Here is a 20056-nt window from a genome sequence, read left to right as displayed (position 1 = left end):
AGGTGTCCAAAGCCAGGCTGGACGAGGCTTGGAGCAGCCTGGGACAGTGGGAGCTGTCCCTGCCCGTGTCAGGGGTGGCACTGGGTGGGCTTTAAAGTCCCTTCCCACTCAAACCATTCCATGGTTCTGCGATTCTTTGCAAAGCTTTTCCTTTTTTAAAGGAAATTTCCCCATCACTTCTTCCCTCTCCCTCACCCCCCAGTTATTTGAAAGCATTTTAGGCAGTGAGGATCATCTTCCATATGTGCCTCCAGCTTGTCCCACCATGGTGCCTCAGTGTCCTTGCTGGGATCAATAATCAGCAGCAAAATTTCTTTGCAAGATCAACCCCAGGTAGGGTGAGGTTTTTAATGCAGGTTTAATTTATTGGTGAACAATAAGGGCTATAAACCCAGTCATTTCAAGGTTAACGTGCTACTCGGATATCCAGCAGCCAAGCTGAGTGAATAATCCATAACTAATTGCTTATTTAATTGCACATCCTTTGTACAGGAGGCAATTGAAATATTCCTGACAGCTTTGGGGTTTTCCTGCTTTGAAATAACCTGTAAAATTTCTGTATCTGTTTTGCCACATGTGTACTTTTGTGGCTTCACCATTTCAAGCAAATGATTCCCCAATTAGATTATTTCTGTAGCCATTAATTAATGGTAGTAGCTCATATATTCCCAGTTATTCCAAACTAAAGCTGGCACAAGCTGAATTCCAACCCTGCTTTCAATCATCCCATTGTTCATTGCTTTATTTTATTTTTTAAAATTAAATCAGAACATTTTCCTTCATGGCATTTCAAACATGTTAGACTTGTGAAACTCAACACCTTAATTAATTTATTAATTTAACATGTAGGAACATCAACATTTCATAGGAATATATTTTTTTTTTCTAAAAAATTACAATGGACTGTCCAATCAACAGATGTGACTTGATACTGACTGAAATCCTTCTTGCATGACAGAATTTCCTTAACCTGGTAATACCATTATTCTTAAAATATTCCTTAGGAATATAGAACATGCTCCTAAATACAATTTGTGCAGGAGCAGCCTATAAAAGAAGGAAATTGTATTAGTTAACAATGTGATTGCATATAATTATTTATTGATTTTAATCTCTACTTTGGGAAAGAAAAGGCAGAGTTGAGGGTAAAAAAGAGTGTTGTAGTCTTTCAGATTACCTCCTGCCATAATTTCTTTTTAAATCAACACATGGAATAAAATTTTCCTTATCAAACTATCCCAATTAAGACCAAGGGACCCTCAGCCTGCTGCTGACATCCTTCAAGCGTTCATGGGAAATTCAATTTAAACTTTATTCACTTAGTAAAACTTCACTGCATTTTAATGCAATCACCCAAAATTGAACAGTTCACAACAAAAAATAGCCCAGATTCATTTATTCAGCTCACATTTTTATGCAAAAACATTACCTGCAGGTTAAACTGCACATTAAATCCCTGACTTAGATTCCGATCTCCTGGAGAAGAAGCAGGAATGTTTTGGATGGACACCTCCTTTGGCAAGCACTGTTACCAGATCCTGCTGGAGGAGGGGGAAAAGAGAGATACAGGAACCTTTATCAGTGATCAATGCTTGCAAGGAGGATTTGAGTATTATTATTATTAATAGTCAAGTCTGTTGATTGGATATTCTGTAATAATTATTTAGAAAAGAAATAAAATATTCTCATTAAATGGTGATGTTCCTACCTGTTAATAGTAAATTAACTAATAATAATATATATAATAATAATAAATAATATATATAATCTATATAATAAAATCAATTTTAGTAACTAATAGTAATAATAATAACAATACTAATTAATAGTAGTAATAATATTAATAATAGTATTAATTATTATAATATTATATAATTGTATGTTATATATAGTAATTATTAAATAATTAATTATTTTAAAATAATAGTTAATTAATTGCTATGTTTCACATTTCCATGTCTCTGCTCTCTTAAAGCCCAATGCACCCATCAAAATGAAAGTGGCACTCTTAAGGAAGTTATAATATATTAATAATATAGTAATGTGTAATGATATATTAAATAATATAAAGCAATAATATAAAATAATAAAATACAATAATATAAAGTAATAAAATAAAAACATAAAATAATAAAATCATAATAGTAAGTAACCTAATTAATAGTAAATTAATTGTTGTATTTCACATTTCCATGTCTCTGCTCTCTTAAAGCCCAATGCACCCATCAAAATGAAAGTGGCACCCTTCAGGAGGCTCTTTGTGTGAATGGAAGATTTCATGAGCAGCAGGTCCAGTGGCTGTCCCTGTGTTGTCCTTTCCACCGGGAGTCTGGAGGAGAAGGAAGGGCTGTTCTAACCTTGCCATTGGCACAGGCAGCAGCCCCACCTCCCCATCCTGATGGCAGCACTTCATCCCTTGCAGCTTTAGCTCAGCCACAGCTCCTCTGTCTCTGGAACGAGGAGATGTCCCTTACTCTTCCCAGGGTGGGTGCTGCCTTCTCACCATGGAATCCTGAGCTCAGAAAATCCCTCTGGGACCACCAATCCCAGCAGTGCCCAATGCCCTTGTTATGAATAGCTCACCACAGTTGGGTTGGGCAATCAATAAGGTAATTTATTAATTCATTGATAAGGGAGGAGCAAGCAGCGCTGGGGACATGGGGAGTCTCTGCTCCACCAACACATCCCCTTACCCCTGCTCTCTGCCTCTTCTATCAGCAGTTTCTTGTAGGGCTGTGCTTTCTCTGCTGGGGTACAATTCTGAACATGTGGGGCTATTTCTGTGCTGGGGTACAAGTCCAGACAATTCTGAACATGTGGGGCTATTTCTGTGCTGGGGTACAAGTCCAGACAGTTCTGAACATGTGGGGCTATTTCTGTGCTGGGGTACAAGCCCAGACAATTCTGAACATGTGGGGTTATTTCTGTGCTGGGGTACAAGTCCAGGCAGTTCTGAACATGTTGGATATCTCCCCAGGAGCAGTGGCTGGGAGCCCCCAGCAGCTCTGCACAAAGCCCCCACGTGTGGCCAGGTCACACTCCTGGCAGGCAGGTAACAGCACTGACAAGTTTTTACACGTTTGCACAAGCCTGCTGTTTCTTTAGACACAAAGAGTGGGTACAATTCATCATTAAAGTAATTACATAGTGGCAAAAATACCTAACAGCAAAAGCTAGCAATGCACAGCAAAGGGATTTAAACAAAAATAATGAAACCTTATATTTTCCTTTGTCTCGTGTCCATGTTTTACTTTAAGATCAATATTCCTGTTTATACTGATGCCATGGTGGGTTTCCATAATGGCACCAATCACTGTGGAACATCTCACACCCTCCTTGTTCCCAGCCCAGAGCTCCCAGTGCCACCTCCAGCCCTTCCTTGGACACCTCCAGGGATGGCCTCTCCAAACCTCTCTGGCAGCCCCTTCTAAAGCTCAGAAAGCCTTTCCATGGGGAAATTCCTGCTGTTGCCGACCCTGAGCCTCCCCTGGCCCAGCCTGAGGCCGTTCCCTCTCCTCCTGTCCCTGTTCCCTGGCAGCAGAGCCTGACCCCCCCATCTGTCCCCTCCTGGCAGGGAGAAAGGGGCTCATTTCAAACCCAGACCTGGCTCACCATTACTCAGAGTTTGTGCCATGATTGTCCTTCCAGTGGTTCTGCACAGCCACATGAGCCTTTATTAACCTTTAGCTGTGAAAGGAGAGCTCTGACAAACTTGCCCCGCAAGTCATGAAGACATCTCCGACTGAGGCAGCAGCTCCTGCTCCCACAGGGCCACTCCACCTGTGTAAAAAGCATTTCTGTTCCAATTTATTTAATTATTAAGCAGAAACTTGCTGTTCAATTCCACCAACACCTCCCAGACAGCAGCTTTTGAGTGCAGGCAGAATTTCTACCATCATTTCCAGCTCACAGAACACCTTTTTCCTTCCCTCCTTTCTCCATGCCCTTTTCCAAAGTGACCTCTAGCAGAGAAAATATCACCCCCACACCTGGATTATACCCACAAGTGCTCATGACAGAGCAATGACATTTTGCCATCAGCCAGCATATGCATTTTGCTGCCTACTTGCAGTAGAAGAGAGAGGTGGTGATATATAAAAATTCTAATTCTATTCATACTGACATTTGTTGTGGAATTCCAGCAATTGAGAAAACTCCTCATTTTCAAGCCTTGCTCCCAGGCAAACATCCTCGAAATTGGGGTAGTAGTTTTTCAAGCCCTACAAGGGATTTCATCCATGATAACACTGGAATGTGTTCATTATGAAAATTAAATATTTAAGAAGCTGCACAATAATAAGGTTTAGAAGACAAAGTGATGATTTCCTACCAAAGCTTATTGCGTAGGAATTTGGATGGGACAAGACAGGTGTTTATTGGCTATTTTGTTTTAAAGGAAGCTAAACCACTTACAGGACACCCATTCAAGGGGGAATTGAGCATCTTTATCTAAATAAGACTTTTGGGAGCTTTTTAGTACAATTCTCCATCAAACCATGGCAGGCAGCAGCAGGGTTTCCAACCCCTGAAATGAAGATGTTGAAGTTTCTACCTGCCTCTTGGCACAGACTTACATGGAGATGGATTACGTGGGGGTTTGATATCTAATTGTTTTGTAATTCAAATTGAACTGTTGTCATGGCAATCCCAGTTTGGAAGATGTATTATTTAGGGAAGTGTCTCCTGAAAGGAAAAGTCAACCCAGACACTCATTGACAGCTTCAGTGGGAGCCCGTGAGCCAACCTGACTTTCCAAATGTCTGCACACCTGGGGCATCTCAAAGCCACAGTTCTGGGAAGAGGGAGGTCAGGCCATGGACCAGAACCAGGAGCCACTTTCGGATTCTCTGTGGTATCATTTTCTAGCAGGGAAGCATTCTGCAAAAAATACAATTTTGTTAATGTCGTTGGCTTTGTGCGGGGGTTTAATTTTTTTGGTTATTTGTTTAAATTAATGACTTATGCAGTTACACAAAACTCCTTATCAATTATGACACTTTAATCCTCAGGAGGATGAATTCCCCTCTTTGTTTATCAGCAGTAGCCTGGAAATGCCCAGTTTATTCTCTGAGTCACAGATTACCTTCACAACCAATGTTTGAAATAAACAATAACCAGGGGTTTTCTTATGCTTTATGGAGTCATTTAGCTGGTGGCTACAATAATGTGAAGAGATAGAGTAATTTGCTTTTGACAAAATAAATAAATTGTACCTAGAAATGGTAAAATCCTTGAATGGTTTAGGTTGGGAGGGACATTAAATCCCATCCATAAATCCCATGGAAAGCAGGGACACCTTCCACTGTCCCAGGCTGCTCCAAGCCCTGTCCAGCCTGGCCTTGGGCACTTCCAGGGATCCAGGGGCAGCCCCAGCTGCTCTGGGAATTCCATCCCAGCCCCTCCCCACCGTCCCAGGGAAGAATTCCTTCCCAATATCCCATCCACCCCTGCCCTCTGGCAGCTTGAACCCATTCCCTGTGCCCTCTCACTCCATGCCCATGTAAATTCTCATGGAATTCAGTGGGATTCAGGGATGTTCTGAACCTGGTGCTTGTCCCTTTGCTGCAGCCCCGGTCCCTCACCTGCCCCCTTGGCTGACCCCAGCACATTTCCCAGGAAATTTGGCAAGAGCAGCCAGAATGGAACAGAATCCCTGCCTGCAGAGCGTGGCAGCTGGAGGGAGGTATAAAAATGCTTGCACACGTTTGCACTGAGATTTCTATGCACAAATGCTCATTCCAAGTTAATTAAAAATAACACAGAAAAATAGTTAAGAGACCTTACCCTGGGTTCTGGGAGCCAATTAGAGCTGATAGCAGTTGCTCTTCTTCCAAATGAAGTGATTGAGCAATTCATTGCAGAAAGTTTCTCTAGTTCAGCAGAGATGGTGCCACACTCAACTTCCACCCCTTCCCATGGATTTAGCACCATGCTTTTCATGCTAGAGGAGAAAAGAGAAATTCATGGACAGCAATTCACCTCCAGGATCCCAGGAGTCACACAGTGCAGTTGTTTTCTTATGCATTCTGTGGTCCAGAATAATTAAGAAATTCAGGACAAGCCTGGAGCCCCACCACCATGTTTTTTTAGAGTCACAAGTGGCATTTCTTAGACTGAAAGGTTCCAAGGTGTGGGGGAGAGACAATGCCTTAGCAGACAAATTATTTGCAGACCTTCAAAGATTTATTTAAACATTTAAAATTAATCTAACATTTACCTTGATCTAAATAGATCACAATAAGTGAGTGAACACTGTGATATTATTACTTGAATGTGTTTCATGTCCTTTCACCTTTAAATTCTCTTCTGTACTCTTTCTACCAGTAGTAGTTTTAATATTTTTAGTTGAAGGTCTCTAGATTTCCTCTACAGCTTCCTGCACAGCTCCCAATTCCCATTGCACCCCATATATCAACCCACTCTTTCAACTCCTGCACTTCCAAACATTTAAAACACCTTAATGGCTTTTCTCACTGAACCATAAAAATTATTTATAAATTCATTTTCAGACATTCATACAACGAGAAACTCATAACACGTCATGAACTACAAATTATGTTTACTGGAGTATAAAAAATTCTTTGGGTCTATGTATATATAATGAAGGAAAAAGCCAACTGCTTCTCCAAGTGGACTCTTATTATAAGCAATCACCAAATGCAAGGTGAGAGGATAATGAATTATTTGCTCCAAAGTACTTTTTAAAATAAACACCTTGACAGGAAAAAGCAGTCCCTTCCAAGACTTAATTTGAATTAAGTACATTTGGTGCAGGTTCAAGGAGTAGTCTCACTATTTTTTCCAGTATTTTTCGCAACAAAGCAGCTGCAGCATCTCCTTCCCTCTAAGGTTAAAACCAACCTCAGGGGCTGTTAATTTGAGTTACTTCTGGAGCTCAGCAAGGGAAATCACCCCAAGAGTTCAGTGACGCTTCAAGGGAAATGCCATTCATCAAAACACATAATTTGGGCCCCAGAAGGAGAGATTCCTCCCAAAAAACTGATGGAAATATGAAGAGTGGAGGTCACTTTGGAGTCTTTCAGCCACTGGAGGTGTAACCACACTTAATGCATCAAACTCAAGGTGTGAAACTAAAAAGTTAATTAAAAATAGCTAGGAATTAAAACTAAAGACAAACACGTTGAAACAGCCTGCAATTCTGACCTGAGGACCACATGCCACACTTGCCCTATAGCATAATATGCAGATGGACTAAAAATGAAACTGCAAATCAAAGGTTTTTCTTCAGTTCTCTCTGGTTCCAGCCACTCCTAAAGCCCAGGCTGCCCTTCTGAGCAGGTTTGGGCTGTGCCTCATCCCAGATGCTCAGACTCCTTCACAAAATTCCAGTTCTTAGCTAAAGAGCCTTGCCTGTGCTTCCACACAAGGTCACTTGGTCACCCTCAGGGCATCCCCTCAGCCCATCTGGTCATTTCCCATGTCTCTGAGCTCTGTGGGTAGGACACAGTGCCCTGTACTGCACATTTCCTCTCCTTTCAGCACACACAGAGCAAGAGCTCATCATTACCCCCATTAAAGCAGGACTGCTCAGAGAGAGGGGCCTGTGTTTTGAGCATTGATGGACTGGGGTTCTCCTCTCTGTGGCAAATAGGTCGTAACATCTCTTTTCTACTTTATATCAAAGTATTTCAAAGCAAAGCTTAATCTGCCAGACCCATAATGTAGATTTTTAGTAAGATCCTTTGTGTGAGGAAAAGGCCATAAAGCAGCTGCCTTGGAGCTCAGATGGAAACACTGATGATCTAAATCATCCAAGCCTGGTATATAAACGAAAAGCAACAACCAGAGTAGGGACTGATCCCAGGAGAGCTCACTGATGATTCACTGTGGAAGATGAAAAGCTGTCTATATAAACAAATTGTTTATGGTCTGTTAAACAAAAGTAAAACCAATGGAGTGCAGCAGATGCAATTCCTGCTGAGGATTCAATCTTAGCAAAGTGCAGGGGTCTGACCCTGCAGCCCTTTTCCATAAGAACCAGAACTGGAATGAGAAGGGCCGGCAGAATTTGCCATCTGATGGAAGGAGTCAGAGGCTGATGAAGTGCTTTGTGCTGCCACCTCAGTGAACACACAGAGGCCAGAGCAGGGTGTGTGACAGTCAGGGTTCGTGACTTGTGATCATCCAGGCAGACCTGGAGCAGCCCCACCCTGCTGGGCTCAGCCTTGGCAGATGTTGGACAGCTCTGTCCTTTTGCTTTCAAGCTCAACAGACCTGGAACAGCTCCAGCATTTTGGGTTCCAACCTGAAGCAGCTCTGTCTTTTGGTTCCAGCCTTTCCTCAGGGGATGGATTTTGGAGTAGCATCACAAGGGATCAGAAAGGAAAATAGGGATTTAGGCAACAGAAGTGACTTAAAATCCCTCTTCCCTCCATGCTCCAGCCCACCCACGACAGCTCCGTTCCCAGGGAAGGACATGGGACACACACAGGCTGGGTCAAAGGAACACAGGTTTGGGATGGTGTCACAGCAGCAGCTGCATTTAAACACCACCAGAGATGGTTCTGCTCCTTTCAGTCAGCCCTGCCCAATTTCCAACAGGTGCTGTTGGGGGTTTGCTTTCAGACATCACTGCCTTCAACTTTGGGTTTCCCTGTTCCTCCAAGGAGCCGCTGCAGCTGCAGTGCTCTGAGGGAAGGCAGTGAAACATCTGCTCCCAGAGAGCTCTGGCCAGATGGGAGTCCTGGGGATTCTGATAACAACCTCTGCTGTGCCTCCACGCTCACCTGGCTGCCCCTTCTGGCAGCTTGTGCACCCCCGACCACGCCTGAACTTGGGTTTTAAAATTAATGAACCTTTGGCACTTCTTTGCAGGTTGATGATAATGGTGACACTGTTAGACACAAGAAAGGATAAATACCATGCCTGGAAGAGCTTTAGGGAAGGAATGTGTGATTACACAACATAAATTCACAGGAAAAGTAAGATTTTAAGTCTGTTCTCCCACTCAAGATGCAACTGAGGTTTACGATTTGTAACCACCCCACGAGTACTAATTAAACTGAGCTCTGCAGCCTTACACCACAAGAAATATCAGCTCTCCTAAGTGGAGAGGCTACAGGAGGAGTTCAGCCCTGGAAAATATTCAAACAAAAATCCAATCAAGTGTGAAAAAGAAGACATTTGAAATAGAAACACGTGACTGATGTTAAGTAGTAAATAATAAATAAAACCAGGCACTGTTTGGAGGTCTGGCCTCTGTGGTCTCTCACAGGGAGAGTTTGCTTAACCCAGTTAATTGTCTTCAGAAAAAATGGCAAAGATTATGAAATCTGTAGCATTTTCATACTTGTCTGGGATGCACACACACATAAAACAGTTGTCCTAATTACTTCTGAAGGGGATAACATTTATCTCATTAATAAATTAATGCCAACAACAGATAGGGAAGATGCTGTGACAAACCAGCTCTTAATAATTCTCAAATGCATCTTTAAGAGTATTGTCTGAGCATCCATATCTCCAGAAGGCAAAAGAGACTCATAATCACAGGACAAATCTAATCCTAATAAGCAGGAAATCGTGGGAGCTTCCCACATCTGTTTTCCTCTGATTAGATTAGCAGTGGTGTCATATCCGATGTCATGCTGTTGTACACTGACCTTCAGCAACTCAGCAGAGCCGTTATTTTTGCTTTTCAACACCAAGAAAAGCTTTTTGGAAGCTGCCTTTCTGGCTGAGGAGCGTCAATACGTGCATCACGTGAGGATGGATTGCTCTAGGAAGTGCTAGAATTGTGTGATTGGGGATTTGGGGGACCCAGCTGCCGGTACCTTCACAGGATTCATTGCTCAGGACTCCACAAGTCACCAGAAGTTCTGGGAAATATTCATTACAATAAATAATTATTTCTGCCATTGGCATTTCCAGGATCCAGGGGTGCATTAGTGCCATGTGTGCAGCTGGCTCAGGAAAAACGCCACCCACAGACAGCTGACCTGACTTGTTCTGCCAGGTAAAATTCTCTGTGCCAGGCAAAACTCCCTGTGCCAGGCTGGTGCACTGGGATGGCATCTGGAATACAGGCAATGAGGATTCAAGTGGGCAATATTAAAGTTGCCAGATAAACTTAAGCTAAGTTGTGGAAGATCAGGAGTTCTATCCTGGAGATCTGCAGAAGCACAGCTGGCCTTTAGTTCCTTCCAAATTCCCTTCAAGTCAGACATGTTAATGCCAATTTTGTTGCTGCAGGATGTTTTGCTGCTCATTGTAATCACATTTCAGATTTTGGCTGATTTCTCCTACCACAGCTACTGGGAGACTTAGCAAGTGTCTGGATTTTATCACTCAACACTATTATATATTGGGAGAAAATCAGGTCCTCAAAATTTTAATTTTAACTAATATTATTATTGTTGACTCATCTTTCTGTTTACCACATCATGAAACATCATGTCCAGCAGTTTTTGGAAGCTGGGAAAATTCAGTCAAGGTTTTCCCTTGCTCTGCCTTTAAAAACAGAGGCTTTGCTGGTTGACAAGAACGTGAACAGCACCAGCATTTATTTCTCCTTCTGTTCTAAGGGTGGAGCACAGAGGCAAAGAACAAGCAAACCTCCCCTTCTCCAAGAAAAGGATGGGGTTTTGTTTGTTTTAAAAACAGAAGTTGCCTTTCCCCTGGAAACCCAAACCATCCAGATTTCAAAACATCCCCCATTAGAAAGTACAAAACAAACAAACCCTCTGTGAAACAAGCAAAACAAACAGCCCTGAAGTACTTCAGACACATCAAATCAACCTGGTATCTTCCCTGTTAATTTAGATTACAGAAGTCTCAATTACATTTTCTGGCCTTATCAAAACATCTAATTTAAACTGGCAAATCGCCACTGGGAGGATTTCATTAGGTTTGTATTTTCCAGGGTAAAATTGCTGTTGTAGGAAGTACTCAGCTACAGCCCTTTCCCATCAGCAAAAGTATATATTAATGACAAATATTCTTGAAGTGTTTACAGCCAGAGAGGCTGGTGCTTGAACAGGTCACTGCTAATGCCATCTGTAATCTCATTTTCAAGGCATCCTCATTTCCTAGCTTTTCCCACTAAGGTTCACAAACAACAGATTTGTTTCGTTGCCTCCTACAAGATGCAGTGTGCAAACATTATTTGTGGTGATATCAGCTCTCAACACATCAGAAACTTCTTAATTCCTGCAGATCTCAGACGAGATTGGAGCACATTTATCAGGGACTCTCAATGAGATAAAGGACATCCACCAGCCCCCGAAGTTCCTGGGATCCCTAACAAAGCATTTTCCAAACCATCATTTTTGTTGTGTTTAATTAACCACAGAGGGAGAAAAGGAGGAAGGGGGAGCACTCCAGAATCCAGCAGGAATTATTCTGCAGTTACACAGCTAAATTACAGACTTTAGGAGTGCTGTTGTGAAACACAAGCAGAGAAAAGCCCGAGTTTGCAGATATCCTAGAAAGCAGGAAGGTCAGGGATAGCCAAGTCATGACTTTGCCATTTGAAGCTGGCAGAGCAGCCTCAGAAAGGTTTGTTTGTGAACAAGGACAGCCCAGTTTAGGGCAAGACGCGCCGTGGTGACTCAAGGGATTGAACTCCACACCTTTATTGAAGCTGTGGAAAGCCCTGGTTGATGCTGCAGTGTCAATGAGTCCTGAGCATTGATGAGTCCCCTCATCAGCGCAGGGAAGGGCTGTGTGGGGCCAGGTAAATCCTTAGAAATCAACTCCTTCTCATGCTGGGGAGCACCAGACTCGGATTTGTCCACAGGAAAGAGGCAAAACTCCGTGGTGCAGGCAGTGACTGCAGTGCTGGGCAGGGACTCTCCTTCCACAGGCAGATACAGCCAACTGCGAGGGGGAAAAGCGAATTGTGTCATCCAGATGTAGGAGAACATTTTGACAGAGCAAGGGCATGATATTTTAGTCAAAGCCTGTCTGCACAGCCCAGCTTTCAACCCAGATGACAATTCCAGGGACAGTGTCCTTGGAATGTTCCTGGAGCAGCGAGAATGAAGAAAAACAATGATATTGTGTACATGAAAAGGAATTATAAACAAAATGTATTAGCCAATAGGAATTTGTTAAACTGTGTGAACATTGTAGGACCCTATAAAAGTGTGCTAAATATAGAAATAAAGTGAAGTTCACTTCTACCTCTATGAGGACTCCATGAATATTCTGAGCGGTTTTTCTTTATCCAGAGCCTGCTCTCACGCTCTGCTTTGTAAATACACGTGGATGGGTTTGTGTTAAACACCCATTTATGTCTCTGCTGGAGCTCCTAGAGCAGCTCTGGAGCCCTGATCATAGCAGCAGTCCCTGCAGTGAAACACCTGCAAACAGCAAATTCTTTGTGATCAGACAGGGGCACCGAGGCACAGATGGGCCTCTCCTCCTGGGGATCCTCAGCAGGAGCTTCCCCTGAAGCTGTGCTCACCCCAGAGGAGCGAGGCTCTGTTCAGTGCCACATCCCTTGTCCCAGCATCTGGGAGCTCGGATCTGGCAGAGGTGACACTCCTGTCTCCCGAGACTCCCACGTTTCAGGGTTTAGAAGTGGAATTCATTACAACCAGCAAATTATCTTCATTCACAGGAGCCTGAACCAAAGGGCACAGAGCTGGCAGAGCAGGGAACAGGCAGGGAAAAGCCACTTCAAGCTCCCATTTCCAGGCAAAACTCCTTTTCCAATAAACTCCAATAAGAAGAGGTGCAGGAGGAGCCTGCTCCAGTTGTTTTTACTGTGGCTTTTGAACAGGAGTCTTTGACACGGTTTTAAAACTCATCAATCCTCTCTCTGTTTATCTATGCTGATGAGCATTATGTTCTGCTTCAGAAATATCTATTTCTGCACTTGGGTTATTTTATTTCCCTATTGTTAAAATGAAAGATTGGCTAAACAATTTCAGCAGTGCCTGTCAAGCACTTCCTTTCCTCTGCAAATCCTCAAGCTCTGATCCTCATCATTAAGTCACTCACAATATAAAGACAGACTTCTTCAGATGAACCATCATCAACAAAGATAAATGCACAGAAATTGGCCTGAAGCATCATTGCAGCATAAATAGAATTTTCTGAAGAGGAAATACATCCCCATTCAATACCCAGAGCTCAACACAGACAATAATGACCTGCATTTTAAAAGCCCTCTTGTACCAAATGCTGTGCAAGGATTTAAAAGGTTTTCAAACTTTGCAGACCTCGTGACAAAACCCTCTGTTCCATGATGGCAGATTGAGCCATCAGCTCCACCAGACAGCAGGAACAATGCAGTTATCAAGCACTTCTCCCCATGAAAATGCGAATCCAGCTGGAGGTCACCTCACCCTGCCTATCTGGATGCTCAAAGAACAATGTAATCAAGGACAAGTGTGCAATGATTTGTCACCAGCCTCCAAGCAGCCAGAGGGTTGCATTTTGTCAGAGCTGGAAATGGCAAGAGGAACACTGGAATATGTCCTCCAGGAAATCCCTTAACCTTGTCTAGAATTAATCTGGATCTTAAATTGCTGCAGCATCAACTGCGAAGGCCCCACAGTTTTATCTCTGGTTTTCTTAAACATTAGCTCCATTTTATTTTGAAGCCCATTTGCTTTCTGATTCCTTGTAGTGTGAAAAACAGCATCCCATGGCAATCATCCCCTTGTTGTCTCCTCCTTATCCATCTTGATTTTCATTTCTATCATTTAATCTAAACTGAAAGCTATGCCTCCAGTCGCTCCTCTTACCCTGCACTTGTGCTCCTGGTGGTCTGGGCTCAGAGCATGGCACAAGTGGTTGGAGCACAGCCCAGGAACCCACTTTTGCACTTCCCCAGGCACAAGACATGGAGTTTAGCACTTGTCCAAGCCACATCCTGGACTAAAACCTTGGCAGTCCACTGGGAGATTACAATTGCTGCAATTAACCAAGTGTAAAAAGATTAACAGTATTTTATCCAGCTTTTGTACTCCTGTGGAAGACTGTAGTGAATTCTCCTCACACCTTCAGCCACAGAGAGCCCAGGCCCAACAGCAGCTGAATTTTTCCTGCATCTTCTCCATTCTTTCCTCCATCTGGAGTGGAGCTTGGATGCCACAGAGCTGCCAGGATATTATAATCAGAAAAAAAAGTCAGGAGTAGAAGCACAGCGTTAGACAGATGGTTTAGGTCCTTCCTTCATTTGCTTTTCAAATTAACTAAATGTGTCCAAATGAGACACTTGATAACTGAATATCAGCTCTCCCTTTCCCATGCAGCCCCAACAGCCACACTCTGGAGAAACCTGGGATTTTGTCTTCCCATAGACGAATGTGAGCCACAAACGCTCAGTTTATGTTTGGGAAAGGAAAGTAAAGGATGCCTCTGAACCTGGCTTTATGGGGCCACTTTTTATGGGACATCAAGCTTTTCAAAGCGTTTCCATGCCTCAATAAACGCCTCTTCTTCGGAATTGTGTCTGAAATCACAGCAGGCAGATGATGCCGGGGGGGTGCGTGTTCCACACGAGCAGTCAGCTTTTCAAACAGCACAGGTAGAACTCAAAAAGTGCAATTAATCACACCTGGAGAGTGGATTGAGGTATTAAAGAGACCATTTGAGGAGCTGGGGAGCCAAGTGCGATGTGGTGGCACATCAGGGTGACATAAACAGCTGTGACAGAACTAAAAATACAACGCAGAGCCTGTGAGCGTCAGAGCTGATCTTCCCTTCTCCTCCAAACAGCTCCCAAGGTAAGAAAACAACACACCAGGGGAGCGACACGAGAGGGAAAAACCATCCTCTCTCATTTGCTGGGGTCACTCGAGCTATTTGTGGGATGTCTCCTCTGTCCTTTCCCTGAACACACGTGCAGAACAAAACTCTTGGAGCACAAAGTGCTGGGTAAACAAGCAGCAGCAAGGCAGCAGCCAGGGCTGCAGACGCCTGGCACGGCGCAGGTACCTCACTCCAACCTGTTAAATGCATTATTCAATGTGCACCACGTTCAAGTGACAATTTAGACTGCGTTTACCTCCCCGTCAGCAAAGGTATTAGAACAGAACGGGGAGCGCTGGAGGAACAGAAATGAGGCACTGGAAGAGAGATCTGAGCTGGAGCAGCAAAGGAAACAGTTTACAAACTCAGATGTCTTGATCCCAAAGGGAAATTTCAAGCAGTGCTCGGAGCCAGAACATTTTAGTGAGCAAAGCCTTTGTGTTCAGTATGCAGACACTGTCTCCCATAAAGGAAATTTTGCAATTACATTTCTCAAATCCCCAGAGCTTCCTATAGAAGTGGGTTCTCAAATTGTATCATCTACCACTTTCCTTGTATTCCTAATGATCTGGAGAACCGAAGGGGATTGTCTGCATTTAAGTCTGCTCAGATCCAAATGTAGAAGATCCCGAGTTCCTTTTGCTGTGAATTCAAATGAATAAACTGGGCATAAACAAACCTGGGATATCTGCCCAGCTTTGCCAGGTCCATCTCCCCCCTACATTAACCCCTCCATTTGAACTGAAGATGATGCTGATAACCCACAGCAGAACTCTTGGAAACCAGTGAAAATGAAACATAAATGAGGAATGGGATGGAATTCCCGGGGGAGCTGGGGCTGTCCCTGGATCTCTGGAAGTGCCCAAGGCGAGGCTGGAGCAGTTTGGGACAGGAGGAGCTGTCCCTGCCATGGCAGGGGTGGCACTGATGGGATTTAAGTTCCCTTCCAACCCAAGCCATTCTGGGATGTTCTACTAGAGCTGGCACCACTCTCACAGTGCTGTAATTAAGCACAAGACCTTTAAATTTCCCCTTTGAAAAAAAAAATTCTTTCAGCTACAAGCAAGCAAAATGTTATGAAAAACTTCTTTAAGCTTCCAGGGTGAAGCTGATAAACAAAAAATTTCAGTTGCTTGATTGAGGCACAGGAGCAGAAAGGTGAAGAGGATGTTGAGAGCTCAGGTAACTCAGCCCTTCTGCTGCCACCCAGCCCCGGAGCACAAGCTCAGGGCTCGGCTTTCCTCCAAATCCCTCACTACAGTGGATGTTACACAGCATCAAAAGTGTGTTGGGTGCTCAGGTGTAATAAAAAAAATTAATTTACCATTCACCAAGCTTCTCATTTAGTGAAATCAGCTGTGTTTCAGCTCCATTATCTGTATGTTTCCAACGTATTTATTCCCTATATTATCAAAGCCAGCTCGAACCAAGCTTTATTTTGTATTATTGGCTTTATGTAATTTGTGTGTATTCCTGAGAGAAACCCACAGTGTGACAATGACACTGCCACATTGCCATCTCCAGGTGAGACAAAGAACTGAACAAAAAAAACCCTCTTTCAGAAGTGCATAATCATAGATGGATCTTTAGAATACAAATTTTAAATACCTGTTCTTTTGGAATACTCTCTTATTTCAGGGAATGCAGGAAAAGCTGTGTTTTACTTCTGGAATATTCCACAGCTGCACTGAGGCAGAGGTGGATCCAGAGCAGCAGCTCACTCTTGATCATCTGTACCCTCAAAAAAAATTGCAATTTGCTTCTAAGTTGGATTTTAAACCTACAGAAGAACAATATTGGTCTCTGTCATCCCTAAGCTGACAAACCTTGAGACATCGAGCCCACACCCTCCCCATGAAGCTCCTTCCAGGAGCTCTGAGTGACAAGGACACAGAGTCGGTCACTTGGGATGGACAAGCTTGATTTTAACATCTCCTGTCATATCAGGACTCACAGCACATTAAAAAGGAGCAAAAAACCAAGCCCAGCTCTAACTCCTGGCCAGGCAGGGCCAGCCAGTGCTGCCCTGAGGCTTCCTCAGCCTCACACAGGCTCTGACTGAGATGTGGAGGCACAGAAGAGCTGCCTTCTCCTCCGGATCGTTAAGCTGTTGTGACTAATTACTGCACTCTCCAAGTCTCACCGTGAGGAGTGACATATGTGACACTTCTGGGGAGTGTTGTTCACTCAGCAACCTCCCTGCTGGAGAACAAAAGGATCAAAACCAGTTGTTAAACTTCATTGAAACACAGGTTAAGGATGTATTTGCAGCAGGTTTTTTTTCCAGGAATTATCGTGGTTTATGATGGAATAAAGGTTTGCAAAGGTTTGGGGTGATAATAGAGCTCGGGTGAGATGCAAGGGAGCTAATCTTCACTGGAAGCAAGAAATATTCCCTCATTTCACCTCCAAACATAACTCAGCACTGACTCCAACTTGTAACAGTTCTCAGGATCAGCTTCTGGAATTGAAATATGGCCTTGGGAAAAAAAAAAAATAACACTGGCAGAGAGATGTCTTTCCCTGACAGCAGCATCTCTCTGCAGGGGCTGGGGAAGAAGCACAAGCCTGCTGACTAATGATACATGCAGAAAAACAGGCAGTGGTTCTAAAAAGCAAATATCTGGTGTTTTGAAACAGAATGAAGAAGGAAAAAATCCTTCTGTTCCCAGAGCAGACGCAGGCACACCTTTAAGATTTACTCTTAACTGCTTCAGCTCTCATCAAAAGTGAAAAAACCCTTGACAAAAGCAGGGAAAAGTGGCAGTTTAGTCCAATGGGGAAAAGCAGAGCACGGGCTGTTCCTTCTCTGCACATTCTTGTGATGGAGGATACGCGGGTGCCATCCAAGGCTGGCAGGAGAAAACCCCCAGTTTGACAGGTTTTTGGTTTCTTTTTTGTGTTACATGTTGTGTCTGAGGTAAAAGTTTCACCCTGATTTACATCAGACATGTGTAAAAGATGAATTTGGTTCCAATGCCCACAAAGCATGGAACTGGAAAGAAAATCGATTCATTCTAGGGAAATAAAAAAAAAAAAAAAAACCAAGAAAAAAGCGCTTGTGCTTTAAGAAGTGAAAAGCTTCATTGCCCAAAAAGGAATTAAAATGTGTTTTGTGACTACACTTGGTTTCTTCTTAGGTCATTCTGGTGGGTAGAGAGGAAAGAATACAAAATAATAAAACATTATTTCATATTATTGGATATGGATTCCTGGATTTTTCACCAGATACAGCAACCCATGTAATCCCACCGTGTCAGCAACACCTCTGTGTCTGCAGAGAAGCCCAAACCCACCCTAAGGAAACATCCTGGAATTTATTTTTTTCCATGCTAGCAAGCACCTTGCACACGTGGGGCTTCCCTCAGCAAGCACTGGCCACTCTGCCCTGGCTCTGTGCTCGCTGTGTGATGGAGACTTCAACACCTGAAGATTCAGTGGTGTTTTTTTAGTGGTGTTTTCCCCTGCAAGAGGTTAGGAATCATTTCAAGCAATTGCAGCAGAATTTTCTGCTTTTTAAAAGGCAGATTTCTGTCCCTGCCCTGTGACCCACTGCCTCACATTAATTGCAGGACATTAATTGGGGTTATCCACAGGGTGTTAATTGTTAACCTGTGCTCATTTCAGCAGATTTAGCACTCCCCTGCTGTTCCAAAGGAACCACAGAGTTACCTTGTTCTTCCCACTGGAACAAGTATTTTACTGTTAACCAAGGAAATCAACTGGTTAAAAAGGCCAAATAAACAATAAAAAACACCCAAATGAAACAAAATAAAGGAGCCTGTAGATCTACAGATTAATATCACACTGAGGCCACAGCAAAGGAGTTCCAACCCCTGAGAGCAATAAAACCTCTCTGTTTTCTGAACTCCTGGATTTACAAAAGTGAAAGGCTTCAAATCCTTAAACAGAAAACATTTTTCTTCTAAAGCAGAATTCCAAAAATTAAACCTGATCCATTGATCTTTAAGCTCTAGCTGTGATTTTAAATGTTGCAAATAAAGCAGATCTGAATGCGGAGCACAGAGTTAGTAGTGCCACTGATGCCACTCCAGAGCCATCCCCTCCATCCAGAACCTAAATTATGCAGAAATTGGAATAAATGGAGTAAAGTAATTGAATTTTTGGATGCAGACCTCAGATATAACACCAGTTTTTGTAGCCACGTGAATACACTGGAGGCAGGCAGGCAAAGCCCACATCTGGTGTACCCCAAATCACTGAGTGATTATTATCATTTACAATCCAACTGGCACATATTAATGGTGAGGGAATTGCATCTGGTTAAAGCAGCTCACTCTGAATAAGGGCTCAACATTGGCTACTCAGTCTTGGATTCTATTTTCAATATGAACTTATCCACCTTGCACTTTTCAGCCATTTAAGCACTTTGTACATTTGTCTTTAAGATGAGGAGCAGAGCTCTCTCTCTGTGCTGGTTGAACCCACTGATGTGTATTAAGAGTATTTTTCTTCCCCCAAAAAATGCAAACTCAAATAATTCAAAACAAGACATTTGTCAGCAGCTAAAGAAATCCTTTAGTCATGGTCTTCCAAATACGAAATCCCTTCCAGGCAGGAAATTCCAGTGAGGAAGAGAATTCTTGTGGAAGGGGTTTGGAATGGCTCTTCTGCCCTACACTGTGCATTTGGATTATTGCTAAAACACTGCTTTCCAACACAATACTGGGTTTTTATTCCCCCAAAATCGAGTCTGCTTCTGGCAGAGGAATTCAAATTTTCGCTGAGGGGGAATCAGACTGGGAGGCCGAGAGAGACACAGGAAAAGACACATACAAACATCACCACACCATCTCCAGACTCCATTTCCCTAAGGCAGGGCTAAATTAAATTTCTAAATTAAATCTCCCTCAATTCACTCTGGCAAAACAAAGCAGCATCCCACCACAGAGGACAGGGGGATCTACCAGGAGCTGCAGAGCTCAGCCAGAGCAAGCAGGAAACACTCAAAAGCAGAACTGCAGCCACAGGCAGGTACCAGACAAAGTTTCAAGTGTTTGTTTTCAGTCTGAAAAGTCTTTTTTTTTTCTCTCAGTGCTGAGTCAAACACTTCCACCAAAGCAAACAGCTGAAAATATTATCAAACATTTCTAGCCAGGGAATTCATAACCATAAAATATAAATACAAAGTTAGGACAAAGTGATGGCAAACACGATGAAGGTCAAAAGAGTGCAGGATTTATCCCTGCCAGGCTTTCATTTCCTTAATCAAATTTTGGACAGCCAACTCTTGGTAGTGGCTCTGTGACAGACTTCTGCCATTTGCAGGTTTGTTAGATCTTTTTACCACAAATCACCAGTAAAACACAGA

General features: G+C 43.1%; 1 long non-coding RNA gene across 1 annotated transcript in view; it reads right to left on the bottom strand.

The window, feature by feature from the left end:
- LOC111938794 (uncharacterized) overlaps positions 1 to 20056 on the bottom strand; it is a 36053-nt gene that overhangs the window by 5272 nt on the left and 10725 nt on the right. The window contains exons 4-6 of the long non-coding RNA XR_002869088.2: positions 5785 to 5941; positions 4769 to 4878; positions 1430 to 1538 (exon numbers count right to left, since the gene is read on the bottom strand). This is a non-coding gene — a long non-coding RNA (uncharacterized LOC111938794). The remainder of the gene's footprint in view (positions 1 to 1429; positions 1539 to 4768; positions 4879 to 5784; positions 5942 to 20056) is intronic.

This window comes from Cyanistes caeruleus, chromosome 29, assembly GCF_971803275.1.
Source record: "Cyanistes caeruleus chromosome 29, bCyaCae1.hap1.1, whole genome shotgun sequence".
Lineage (NCBI taxonomy): Eukaryota > Metazoa > Chordata > Aves > Passeriformes > Paridae > Cyanistes > Cyanistes caeruleus.
This window is presented reverse-complemented; position numbering and strand designations above follow the sequence as displayed.